General features: G+C 36.1%; 1 pseudogene; it reads left to right on the top strand.

Annotated features, from left to right (window-relative positions):
- The window catches only part of LOC124100017 (uracil-DNA glycosylase-like), a 68,821-nt pseudogene that overhangs the window by 39,493 nt on the left and 15,825 nt on the right, over positions 1–13,503 (top strand).

The raw sequence follows: 13,503 nt of genomic DNA, 5'->3' as shown, positions 1-13,503 counted from the left end.
GGGAGCTGTGTGAATCTTGTTTCCCTAATGGTCACGAGTTCCACTTAACCCATCAAGTTTTGTTAGGCTTAGTTTGATGTATACTGATTAGTTTAACTAACAGGCAATTAGAGGTATTGACAAGTTTTTGTTTTCTCAACAGAGTTCCAGGCTAGTAATGGAAAAGCAAAGGTGATATATAAGAGGTCACGGGAAATAAACTGCAGAAGTAAAGACAGAGGGACACTTATATTTATAAAACATTTTTCATTTTAATATCTCAAAACAATTTCAAATGTACTTGCCAGTTAGAAGAAGTTTACTAAGCCAGGCACATGGGCTTATAATCCTGGCTGCCAGGTGTGTGGGGGGGGTAGGGGTGGAGGTGGAGGGGTGAGGGGGGTGGGTGGGTGGAAGGTGGGGGGGTGGCGGGGTGGGGGCAGGGGTGGTGGTGGTGGCTGAGGCAGGAGGATTGTGAGTTCAAAGCCAGTTTCAGCAATGTAACAAGGTGCTAAGCAACTCAGTGAGACCCCATCTCTAAATAAAATACAAAATAGGGCTGGGGATGTGGCTCAGTGATTTGAGTACCCCTGAGTTCAATCCTTAGTACCCCCCCAAAAAGATTACTTTTCAGCTAATGATAGTAGATGCTGATTCACTAGATTCATAACTAACCCAAAGTCATTTACTACATTTCTGTGAAGTTCTAGGACTTGTGTAAATAATATAACACTCCAGGCCAAATTAACTGCCATTTCAACCTTCCCAAAGCTAGCTTCTAAAATTTTCTCAATGAGAGAATCAAGAAGACACCAAAGTGAACATTCAGATCCCACAATCTCTTTTGGGTGCCTATAGAGATACTGAGAACTGGGGTGAAAGGTAGTATCTGGGGGTCTTTTCTGTTTTGTTTAAAATCATTTTTAAGTCATGTAATCTATTAGGATCTTGGTATTTCATGTAGAAAACAAAATGTCCTTAGGTGATATACTCTGAATGCACCTGGATTATCAAAGTCTTAGAGCTGGGGGGCTCTCTATCAATGATACTAAAGATTTTATCTAATGTTCAATTTATGATGATTGAAGTTGTCCACCTGAATACAATGCTAAGTACATAATAGCGATACGAAATAAATGTGAGAAATTTGAATAAATAATTTATGCAAATTCATCCATAATATCTCATTTATACCAGCCTCTACTATGTAACAGTGCTTCACAACACATAAATGTAAGACAACCAGTCAAATACCTTTGATTCATATTATGACTCTGTCTTTCTTCTAGCCATGGAGTTATTCTGAGCTCTGTTGGTCTGTTTCACTTCAGGTGAATGTATATTTTTGAAGATGTGTTGAACTTCTAAGACAATAAGCCTTGAAGCAATGTGTCTTATTTTCATGATGTCTAGAATAACTTGCAAATCATAATGACATGGACTGTCTTCTTATTTTTTTAACTCTGAAATTTTCAAAGGTGCCCAGAGGCTAATAAATGATGGGTGAATCTCATAAATGTAATAAATACATAATAACTGGCTAAATAAATAATAGATATATAGGTTCACTATTGACTTTCATGAGAGAGAAAGAATATAGGTTGACAGTTTTTAAAGTGCTTTATAAAAGGAGCCATTTAAATATAATATATTGCTATTATTCCAGAGGCAAATACTTCCCTATAAGTAAAGGGCCTGTCAGCATTTCTTTTGGAAGCTTTCATTTTAAGGGTGTGTAACTCAGCTCTAAATTGTGCTTTCAGCTGAAATATGGTGTATAAAGTTTCAGTGTCATTGTTATTTTTTCAACATTTGGAATCACAAACCCCCACTTTTTTCACATGTGGACATTAATCCAAAGCAGAAGTCAGTAATTGCCAATGCTATCAAATTTTATTCCATCTGAATAAGATGATATTTCCTATGAAATCGAGGCTGTAACACTAAGGAGCATACGTAAATAGATTTTTGTGATTCTGCTTTATGTCAGTGTTTTGGTCAAATATAATGTGTAGGTGGATGCAGTAATGCTGGCTTCCAAGTCATTTGGAGGAAAATAATTATGCCTGGGGCACTGGAAAAATTTCAATTTTGAACTAGAGATGTGAAAGTATTAACAATCACGCCTACTGAGATGAACTATCTACCGGTGACATTTAAAACTAGCCTATTCATTTCTATTCTTTATGGGCTAGATGTCTATTTCAGGAATTTATGGCAAACATCTGATCCAAAAGTAGTTATGTTCTTGACAACAAAAAGTGATAAAGAAGCTGTAGAGAGCAATGAAAATTGATGGGGATAGAGAGTGATAAACAGCAAAAGAGACCCATTAAGGGCCAAATGATTGGTAAAGCCCTAGGAGATGGGACTGAGAGCTAAATTGGAGTGCAGGTTGATCATTTCACAGGTGCAATCAGCCAGCCCGTACTCACTGTGCCTGGTCTGCTCTCGGTTGAAATCTGAAAGTAACTTATTAGAGTTGGATCTGATGTCATTCTGCAGTTGTGAGAAGAAAAGAAAGACCTTGGCTTGTGTTTCTAAGGGACTTAACATAATAAAATCAGAACAAGTTTCAAATTAAGTTCACGAAAGATTTCTTACCAGGAATGAGCAAAATAACAAGGAATGCAAGTGTGAAATATGTTTCTTGGAGGAAAGTGTGGTTTCTAATGAGTCCATTTTATTTTTTTATTTTGAAACAGGGTCTTGCTAAGTTGCTTAGGGCCCTAATTAGTTACCGAGGCTGGCCTTGAACTTCCGATCCTCCTGCCTCAGCCTCCTGAATCGCTAGGATCATGGGTATGCATGAATTCTGATTTTTAAAAGCATAGTATGCGCTTGTATTCAGAGAGTAGGGACTTATATTCAGTTGGTTTTCTTTTTCAACAAAAGACTGAAAACACAACACGTTGGTGTTTTAGAAGTGACATTTAAGAACGTGCTTCCCTTTCCTCTCAGCCAACAAAAATAAAGGCCTAGTCATATTTGCTGGCTGTTCTCATAACCACAGTGCAAATATAAACCAAGAGGATAAATCTTGTTTTCTATGCTTAGAAACAGGTAGAGGGAGTGCTGGGCATTTTGTGTGTAAGTTCATTTAAATATCCATATGTTTTATCTAGCCAAAAAAGAAATAACCCCCCCTTTATATAGATTCAAAAGCTTACACTGAAAAAAGATCAAAGTTGCCTACCAAGTTCACAGAAGTAGTAAATTACCAGAGAGAGGTCTTTCTGGCTTCAAAGTACATTCTCTTTCTATGAAAGCATATTATACCATGTTATATAGAAAGTGTCAACCTGACGTATATATATATATATATATATATATATATATATATATATTTAGGATTAGTAATTTTCCTGAAAAATTAAAATATGTTGATTTTTATTTCAGCAGGTATCCATTAGTCTCTACTAACAAATGTATGACACTTACGTTTTTATGAAGTGGCTTTGAAAATATCAAACTTGAGATTCATAACGTTCTTGTTGGTTTATAAATGGAACTGTTCACTGCTTCTGGGCAAAAACGTTATCCTCTACCTTTCCCATGTAGCACTCCTCTTCTCGACTCCTGGCACACTGCTGGGTTTGAAATAGGTTCTCAACGAAAATTTCTGATAGATTTAAATGTCATCTGGTCAACTGCATGAAAAAAATGATGTGTATGTACTTTCTTTTATATCTACAATGAAATACCAGTTTTCTTCATTTAATTTTACAGTAGGATGCTGAGGACACACACATCTTGTGTTGGGACTTATATTTGAGGAAACTTGCCTCTCCCAGCAAAATGCTTAGATTGTCAGTCAGCTTCTCTTGCACACTGGCTTTTGGGCAAGCTTGAGTACAGACAGAAAACTTCTAGGCCAGGCCAAAGAATCGAGTGTCAAGAGACACTCTTTGCTCAGGATAAAACTGTTTTGTGGCATGGGCATAGTTACAGGTGATTCCGGGTCCATGAGGCACCTGCCATTACCCTCCACAAATGCTCTGTTTACTGAAGGGTATGAGAAATAAGGCTGATATCAGGGTGGTGCCAGAAGAAGAAGGACACCAAATATAGTGATTTAGGTCTGGTGTCAGGGGTCAGTTTACAGTTCCACTTGGCTCCTGGCTCCCATTAACCCCCTTGCTGACTAGGTCTTTCTGGCACCTCCCCTCTTAAATGTATCTGCCAGAGTCGAACTATTTCCTCCTTAGATTCATTCAGAAGAGTAAAAATTTAGTTATCACTGATGACATTGAAATCTATCTGTTCATTATGAAAACATACTAGAACTCCTTATGTTTATTTTACCAGTGAAAAAAAGTTTCTCATTCAATATGTGTTAAAAAAAAATACTGTTTCCTTAACTCCTCTAATTCTATATCACTGAAAGAATCAAGTTATAACTGTATTCTGTAAATTCCCACTTTATAAGCTTGCTTGTGCTTTCTTTGCCCTCCAACATCAAATAGTAAACCAATTTAAAGAATATCCTACACAATTTAAAAATGTAATCCAAAAATAACATTGCTTGAATTGGCATAATATCTCTTTTAATGATCTATTCTGAAATAGTTTCCGGACACTTTCCATTGTGTAATACTTTCTGTATTTTAATTCACTGATGGATTTTGAGTGTGGCGAAATTTGAATCTTTCTGTGTGGATTCCTAATAATCCACATTCCTCATAATCCACATAATTTCAGTTTCCTATAATCTGACAGTCTGAGAGTTGGCAGAACTACTTTTGGTGGTAAGGACCTCAGGACACAGTGCTTAAGATCTGAAACTTCAACTCCCATCTGGAAATGGAAGTGGAATAGCATCTACGGGAAAAACGACAAAATGTGGGACAAATGGCTTTTAGCTTCCCTGCTTTATTTCCCATGTTATCATAGTGACAACAGCAATTTAAAAAGTAAAATCAATGAATGGCATGAATATTTTATTTTATAATATATTAAAGAACAGTGCTTTCTGGACTGAAAATAAATATAATAGGCATTAAGTATCAGCTGGGAACGATTTTTCCCTCATAGACAATTATAAGAAGTCTGCTCTGGAGGCTTTTGGGTTTCATAATGGAAATGCTGAACCACACTTAACAGAGGCATCATGTGAGACTATGGCTATAATAACAGCTCCGAAATCTCCAGAACAAGAAGACCATGTGCTCCTTTCTGAGGGGGAGGGAAAGACTGGGATGTATATAAAACATGCATGCCAAAAAAAGAACAAATATGTATTTTCTGTGTTACAGCCCAACATTTTGGATTATTTGGAGGATGATTTGGGTGGCTGTCGTTACAATGGAGTTAAATTGGTTTCCTATTTTAGCCTCTGCATTGGTTCAGCTTCACTCTGTTCCATTCTAAAAACGCATCAGCATTATCAGTCAGCTGCAGCGCACTTGACTCTGCGCGTGCTTGCTATGAGATTAGGGTAAGTGTATCCGAACTTCAGAGCACAGATTTAGAAAGTTTTACAATGTCAGGTAGACTGAACAAGCAGAGCAAACCAGAGCAAGCTCTAGTGGGGTGAAATCTCTCCATGACATGATGTATTTTTAAAATGAATCCATTTGGCCTTGGGCCTGCCTGGGTGGACTTCCCTTTGAATGTTTATCCATAACTATTTTAGATACTTAAATTTTATTGTTGGATCTCCTGCTTATGAAACCATCAAATAAAATAACCATGCCTTAGCAGTGAAGACAATTAAAAACAGAATATAATAAAACTGAAGAAAATCTGAGCCATCTTCCTTCCTATTAACTTGCACAACTGCACATGTGTGTCAGCAATCACAGATTAAAAGAAGCAATTAGTCTGAACAGGGAAAACGTGAAGCTGATACTTAATACATCAACAGGCTATAAGCTTGAGAGCCTCCCTTTCTGATATGGTTATGAGCAGTATTGCAAAAATCTGTTCTATCATATCTCATCATTCTAATCAACTTTCAAAAGCCAATACTGGCAAATTGCATCTCTATGTCATAAATTCATATTCTTAAGAGATTTATGGACCTTACACTTAACTGACATAATGATTTATATCATCTGTGATTAAAAGATGTATGGCTTTATTTGTCTTGAGGTTGTTTCTAAGGAATTACACTCCTAAAACAACAACAAAAAAATGTCAAGAAGCAGCATTTAGTGCTTTTCTTTACAGAAGCCTTCTACAGTGCTTATAACATGTTAATGAACCAGTTGTGCCAAGAAGATAGATAAATGTGCAACTTCAACAGTATTTACTTAAATAAAAGCTATGGGACTATTTAATGCAGATAAGAAGGAGACAAGTGAAGGCATTTTTCTCACCAGGTACAACTGTTCCTTCCTGTATTTCAATCTTCTGTTCCCTGCTGTTCCATTGATCTCCCCTATTACCCATGGGACACACACACATGCACACAAACACAATGAAATATTTTAGAAGTGTAGAGAAATTAGTTTTACCCAATATTTCCTCAGTCCTCAAGCTCAGTAGCAGTCAATGGTTCCAAACTATCTTAAATTTCCAGAGGCAATTCAGAGCAAAGGAAGCATCATGATAAGCAGGTACATGCAGAGCAAGTCTTCCTTAAGTTATAATGAACAAGCTCACCAGTACTTCTGAACAATCTTTTCTGTTTATTGGTCATTTCACCTAGTGCAAGAACCACTGAATTATTTTTTATAAATTGTCACCTGAAATGATTTTTCAAACTTTTTTGGTAGAATCTTTTATTCAAATAAAATGGTGTTTAGAAACCTAATGAAATTATTGAAAATGATAAATGAAGCAATAAATAGAGAAAGTTAAGGAAATTGTGAAATTAGGAGAGATGCTTTATCAGTTATTAAAATGTACTCTAAAGACATAGCATTAAAACAGTATAGTGTTTTACAGAAAAACATACATATAAGTAAATTGGAACAGGGAACCCAGAAATAAATGATATGATAAAGATGGTGTTTTCTTTAGATACATGATGGGTTTACTTAATCAACATAATTGACAAACATTTAGAAAGAAACATATCTGGAGTTTGCTTCATTTTAATAAATGAAAATAAGATGCATTAAATGTTTAAATTCAGACATTTTAAAGTTAAATATACATAACAAATATGTATATACCATATTTAAGTGTATATAATATGTGTGTTTACGTACACACATTTATACAAGTGTATTTATACACACTCACACAAACACATGTAAATCTATGAGTAACAGTTTTGATGGCTTGTATAATAAATACAAAATTCCTTATTGCAAAAGCAAGTAAATCCCCAACTAAAGCAAAGAATAATATTATATTATATAAATGTCTATAAAAAATATTTCTATGGTAAAATACATCATAATGCATAAAGCAAATGACTAAGAGAAATATTTACAAGACATATGAGATATTGCTTTAAAATGAAATGTGTTATTATGAATTGATGAGAAAATGACAAACAACAAACAACAGAAGAATAAACAAAGCACACAAACAGGTGTTTCACAGAAGAATAAATCCAGAGATTAAATGAACGTATTGACAGAGGCTCTGTCTTATTGGTAGCTAGGAAATGTTCATTTAAAAAAAAGAAAAATGACCTTACACTTACAAGGTTAATAAAAATAATAAAAATGATAAAGCTCCTTGTAGGATACCTAACATAAAATACTGCAGCCAAGAAGAAGGCAAGGTTTTCTTTGTACTCGTTGGGAGACATTTTGAAGATGTTATATTACATGATAAAAGCAGAACACAAACGTAGATTGTGATCAGTTAGTAAAACAAACAAGAAACTTATTTTCACGTATTCACAGTTGTACGTTGTGACAGGCAAAGGGGAGAAATCAATGACAAAAAGTGATTTCTGTGATCTCAATTACACAAATGTTTACCAACATTTTGCTGTTGGTAATTTCAGAGTGGCGAAATTGCTATTTCTATCTCATAGTTATTTTGAGATCTTGAGCTACAAACATGATGGACCACATTCCCATCTGTAGGAGGAGAGGTGTTGGGCCATCCTTTCCTTGGTCCACGTTAGCTCATCACCCACTGCCAAGCTACACAGAAGGAAGTTTGAATATTACAGAAAGAGATTTTTAAAATTAGGATACTGAGGCATTTTCCTCCTTTCCAGTTAGAAGACAAGCTTTTCCTGGTTAATTCGAGTAGGTGTTATCGTTTTTGAGAGCCATCAGACGACTGCTGTTTCAGAATATAAGGACAGAAAATCTAAAGGAAGAATCCTGCTAGTGCAGTCTTTGGCAGGAAAGCTGCACTGTGCTGGAAAAGGCTCCCAGAGTTTGCTGGAGAAGGAATTCTCATGGGTAAGAGGTAGATCCAGGGAACCAAACTGGGCTCATCTTGAATGGTGCCTTGTGAGAGGTTCATCTGGGTGATTCATTGGCCTAAGAAGAGTGCTACAGACTGGATGTTTGTATCCCCCACACAAACTCATATATTGAAATCTTAATACTGTAGGTGATGGCATTAAGAGGTGGGGTGGTGATTAAGTCATGATGGTGGAGCTTTCATCAATGGGGTTAGTGTCCTTCTAAAATGGGTCCCAGAGAACTCTTTCACCCCTTCCACCACCTAAGGACAAAACTGAGAAGGCACTAAGAACCAGGAATCAGATCCTCCTCAGACTGAATCTTTTGGTTATCTTGTTCTTGGACTTAACAGCCTGTGAGAAATAAATGTTTGTTGTTAAAATCACACAGTATATGGCATTTTTGTTATAGCAGCCTGAAAGGACTAAGCAGGGAGTCTGAATGGCTCAGGCAGGTAGGTGAAGGCTGGTATTGAGGGGGAGATTTGTAGGTGACTAGAGAAGGCATTGCCCACATCCTGGAGGGGTTTCAGGATCAGGACTTTGAAGAACCATTCAAAGTGCTGCAGGAGAGAAAGAGTCAGCTTCAAACATCTGCCACAGCCAGAGGGCGCCTAGGTCGAATTACCATTATGTCAGCCAGATAAAATTGCCTCACTTATATTTTCCCTCTTCCCACCAATTCTTCCCCATCATGGTTCCCACCCTCAACTCTTGCATCTTTGTACAAGAATGTAGGAGAAAGGGGTAAAACAGAGAAGCAGACAAAACTGACTCTCCTTGTTACTGCAGATGTCTAGCCTTGGCTCAGAAGGAAGAAGCTTTATCTCCAATAAGGTGCTGCAATTTTATTAGTAGATCACACTATAGATTTTTTTTTCCCCAAGGGCAAAGGGTCTTGCATGAAACAATATACAGAAGTTGACCTTCTGGGGCGCATAGCAGGGTGAAAAGTGGTGCAAAGAAGATCTTTTGCGTCAGAGAACACCTAGTGCATACACATTCTATAAAATGCACTTTTTAACCTGTATTTTCCTATACTTACCAAACACTGTGCTAAATGCTATGGAGTATTTCAACTGTAAATGGCAATGCCAATCTGTGCTCTCAATGAATTTGTTTTTGGAAATAGAATTAGAAATGGCATCAGTGTAGAGTTAAAAGTATAAAGTATAGGCTTTGGAGTTCTGGTTTAAATTTGGTAACTTAAAACATTTAGGAACTTACCTTCTCATCTGTGAAAGGGAGGACAGAAATATTATCTTCCTTATTGGACTATGTCGAAGATAAAATGAACTGATACACATAGAACATTCAGGACAATGGTTGGCATGTCACAAACCTTGAATAATGTTGCCTATTATAATTATTGATCAAGAGTGACATAAAAGGCATGAACAAGACTTTAAAACTGTTTCCAAGGGAGAGAACATGATCCTGGAGACTGCTGGAGAGTGCAGGATTAGCTTTGTCATAGGTCTGGTCTAGATCCTGAGACTTCACGACAGTTATTCAAGATCAGTGTCAAAAGTACTGCCTATTTCTTGCATGCATCTAATCACTTGTGCAGGCTTCTGCCCTTAGTAGAGTCTATAAAGCAACCATACTCAGGATGGTCATAAGTGAAATATTGCATCAGCTATTTAAATGTTATAAAAAGCATATGTTTAGGATGATGGTATTGATGACCTCAGATACTTACTGGCACTTGAACCCAATACAATAAAGGCATTTTATAAATCATTGACAACTCTGATGCACTGGGTCTAAAATTTGAGTTTATGAGCTATACATAATAGATGTTTTTGTAGTCTATGCTTTCCTCCTTAGAAAGCAATGTATTATTTTTATCAATATTAATGTAACTGCCATTATTTTTGTAGATGAAGTATATGTGCCCATGTGTACCTGGCTTGGAAAATTTCTCTTAGGTCAATGAGAAGTGTGCCACTGGCTTTTTCTTTTTCTACAAAATGTATAAATATTTATTGCTAAGTTTTTCCCCTTTTTAAAACCAAGTATCACTAAGTAATTTTAATTTATTTTCTAAATTAAAAAATTTAAATTTGTAAATTTTAAATAGTTTTAAATTACTTTGGCCAAGGAAAATATATCATCAATAAAACAAATGAGGTTCTCCCTTTGCAAGACAGAACTTAGTCACTAACTAAACTAGCAAAGTGAATTGCCTACCTGCAGTGCCTGGGTTTATCTGAGGGTTTGGTTGGAATGAAGAGATTTAGTAAGCAAGAATAGGTAGTGTCTTTTTTCATGCCATCTTTTGCTTTAATAAGTAACAGTGATATCTTATGACAATATTAAAGGAGAGACGGAAACTCAGAAAAATGCTGAAGGAAAATCCTGCCTTTTATAAATAAGAATAAGTGGAAACTCAGCTCGGTAACTCAGGGAATTTAGCTGGCTTTAAAAAATTTCCTCTGTTGCCAAGGGAGCTTAATGGTAGGTATAGAAATGGGCTTAAAGCAAGTTCTTAGAGCGAGCTTTTGCACAACAACAGTCACAGCGTTTATAAGCAGCAACCCCATCCATATGGAAGAGAGAAAAAGCTAGAAGTGAAAATTGCATCATCCCTTCCATATCAGACAAGTTAATTAGCTGGTCCATAATCACAGACTCTGCTCCAAATGAAAAGAACAGCTTTTCTCCTTTTGAACAGAAAGGGACAGAAGGTGTGATACCTGTGTAATTCATTAACAGTAAGAATGTTTTGAAGGAAGAGCTTTTGACTTTAGATTATGCTGTACTTCAACTTGTAATAGCCAAGGTTGTGGGGGGGACTTTTGCAGTTACCCCAAACAAATTTTAAATGTGAGAATTTCCTTCTGTGCCTATCAGAAACAATCTAAGGACCATGGAGCATTTTTCTGAGGTGTGTTTTTTTTTTAAAATTCTTAAAATTTATGTTTAAGCTATCAGAATACTTTTCAGTGTACTGAATAAGCTTTGGAGCCTTGTTATTAAAGAACTAGTTCAATGTATCATATCCAAAGTTGTTTCTAAAATAATTGTAAAATGGGAAATTTAGGATGTAAGTGATATGATATGATGACATATCACCAAATTGTGATATGTCACCCACCTACCCAGAACAATTTAAAGACTATCTATACTGTAGTATCTAAGGCTCCAGAGGTTTCCAAAACCAGAAAAAGAGGGCTTGTGGGGGTCATGAGACAATTCTGGCTGATTAGAGTCAGACAGATGGAGGGTTAAAACACACAGAAAGAATGAGCCTGTGCTTTCTCTTTTAAAATAAACCTGAATTGCCATTTTCCTATGTCTAGATAAGACGGACTGAGTTTTCCCTTTCTACATCCCATCTTCAAATAAAAGAAACATAACATTCTAGGAGAGTGGCATTTGATTCCTCACAAGAAAGTGAATGGGCACAGCTTCTGTTTCTTCCCCTAAAGAAATCTACTGGGAGTGGCTTCAGAAGCAGAAAGAAGCCCGGACTTGGGAATGAATGAATGTAAGAACTGTGAGACATCTATCTGTAGCGGGTGCTGCCTGCAGAGTGGGTTGGAGAGCAGCTGGCCTGGACACAGCTGTGGGAAGACAGTACTGGGCAGGTCTTCAGTTCTCTTGCTTCTTGCTGTTTTGAACATTGCTTTAAGATGGTTCTTACTCCTTATTTGCACAGAAACCTGCGGCAACTTCTTGATCCTAGCAACGCAAATTCCAGGGCTGCAAATTCTCTGCTGGGTTAAGACACAAACAGAAAAAATGTCAGGTTCCATCTTGGCCCTGGTTTTCTTTAAATGCTAGAGCTAGTGAATTTTGTTTTAGGAAAAATGTGCCATCTTTCAGATTTGTCGGTGGAGTGATAGCATCTAAAAGTGATGGGGAGAGGAGGTTTCATACTTTGAGGATTCTTTCTCCCACCCCGTGGCTTAAACTCACCAACAGGAGTCTAACTCAGGCTCCCCTGTAATTCCTATTATCAGACAGTGTCATGAGGCACAGGGGAAAGTTATCTAGATAGTGGGGACAGCAACCTTTAAAATAGAGGTAACTAAAAATAACATCACATGAAACAGAATTCTTGGAACAGATGGACTAAGAACTTAAAATAAGCTTAATTAAAATACTCAAAGGGATAAGAAAGGTGTTAATAAAATATGAAAGAAGTTGCAAGAAAGATCCAAGTGGAAATTATAAGTATGAAAATTATAATAGTTAAAAATAAAAATCAGGAGAAGACAAATTTTCCAAAGGATTCAGCTGAGGAAAGTTTAGTTTGCTAAAAGATTAGACTGAACACTCAAAAAAGCAATAGAAAAATATAAAATGTGGAAAAATACAACAGTAAACTGAGCAATTTGGAGGATAGAACTCAAGGCAAATACTCAGTTAATAAGTTGTGGGGGACAAAGAAATAAAGACTATTACATCCCAGAGTTAAAGAATGATGACAGATCTCTTGATTGAAAAGGCACTTAAGGTAAACTTTCTGTGCCTAAGTTTACCCACCAGTAAAATGTGGATAATATAATGTGTACCTTAAAAATATTATTATGAATCCCTTAGAAAGGTGCCTTGCACATAATCACTATTTCAGTATCATTATTGTTATCTAGTTGTATTACAATTAGATTTTAGAACAGCAAAGAGAAATGGAAATGCTTCTAAAGAGGATGAACATATCACTTATCATGGAAATATGTTTAGATTGGTTCCAGGCTTTTTAACAGTATAATTATAAGGAGAACTGAATTAGACACAATCAGGCTTTGTACGTAATATTTACCTACAAAGTCGCACTTCCAAAAATTCTTTGAGAATATTTTGAGATGAGGAATAATACATGAGTAATGGTGGTTCCAAAACTTCAAAGATATCATGATTATTTTTAAAAAGTATGGGTTGAGGAAAATATCCAAATTTTAAATATCATCATCATTGTGTTGAAAGTGGGAGAGTGGGAGAGAAGACGAATATTATGTGAAACTTGCAAGACAACAATATTGCTATACATAACAAACTAATAAATAAAAATCAGGGTAAATCCATAAGAATAGGTGGTAAGTTAGGGGAAACAATCAAAAGAATAAATTGACTGAATTTTAATATGTAGGAATGATACACTATTCTGCGAAGCATTCTGGTAGTTATTAGTCCAATTATATATGCATAAAGATAAGGCCATATAACATCTTTCCTGGGTCCATTTTCAAAGG

This window comes from Marmota monax, unplaced genomic scaffold (assembly GCF_021218885.2).
Source record: "Marmota monax isolate L192 unplaced genomic scaffold, Marmota_monax_Labrador192_F-V1.1 WCK01_AAM20220418_F8-fsc00053, whole genome shotgun sequence".
Taxonomy (NCBI): Eukaryota; Metazoa; Chordata; class Mammalia; order Rodentia; family Sciuridae; genus Marmota; species Marmota monax.
The sequence above is the reverse complement of the archived record's forward strand: the minus strand, read 5'-3'. Positions and strand labels throughout refer to the sequence as shown.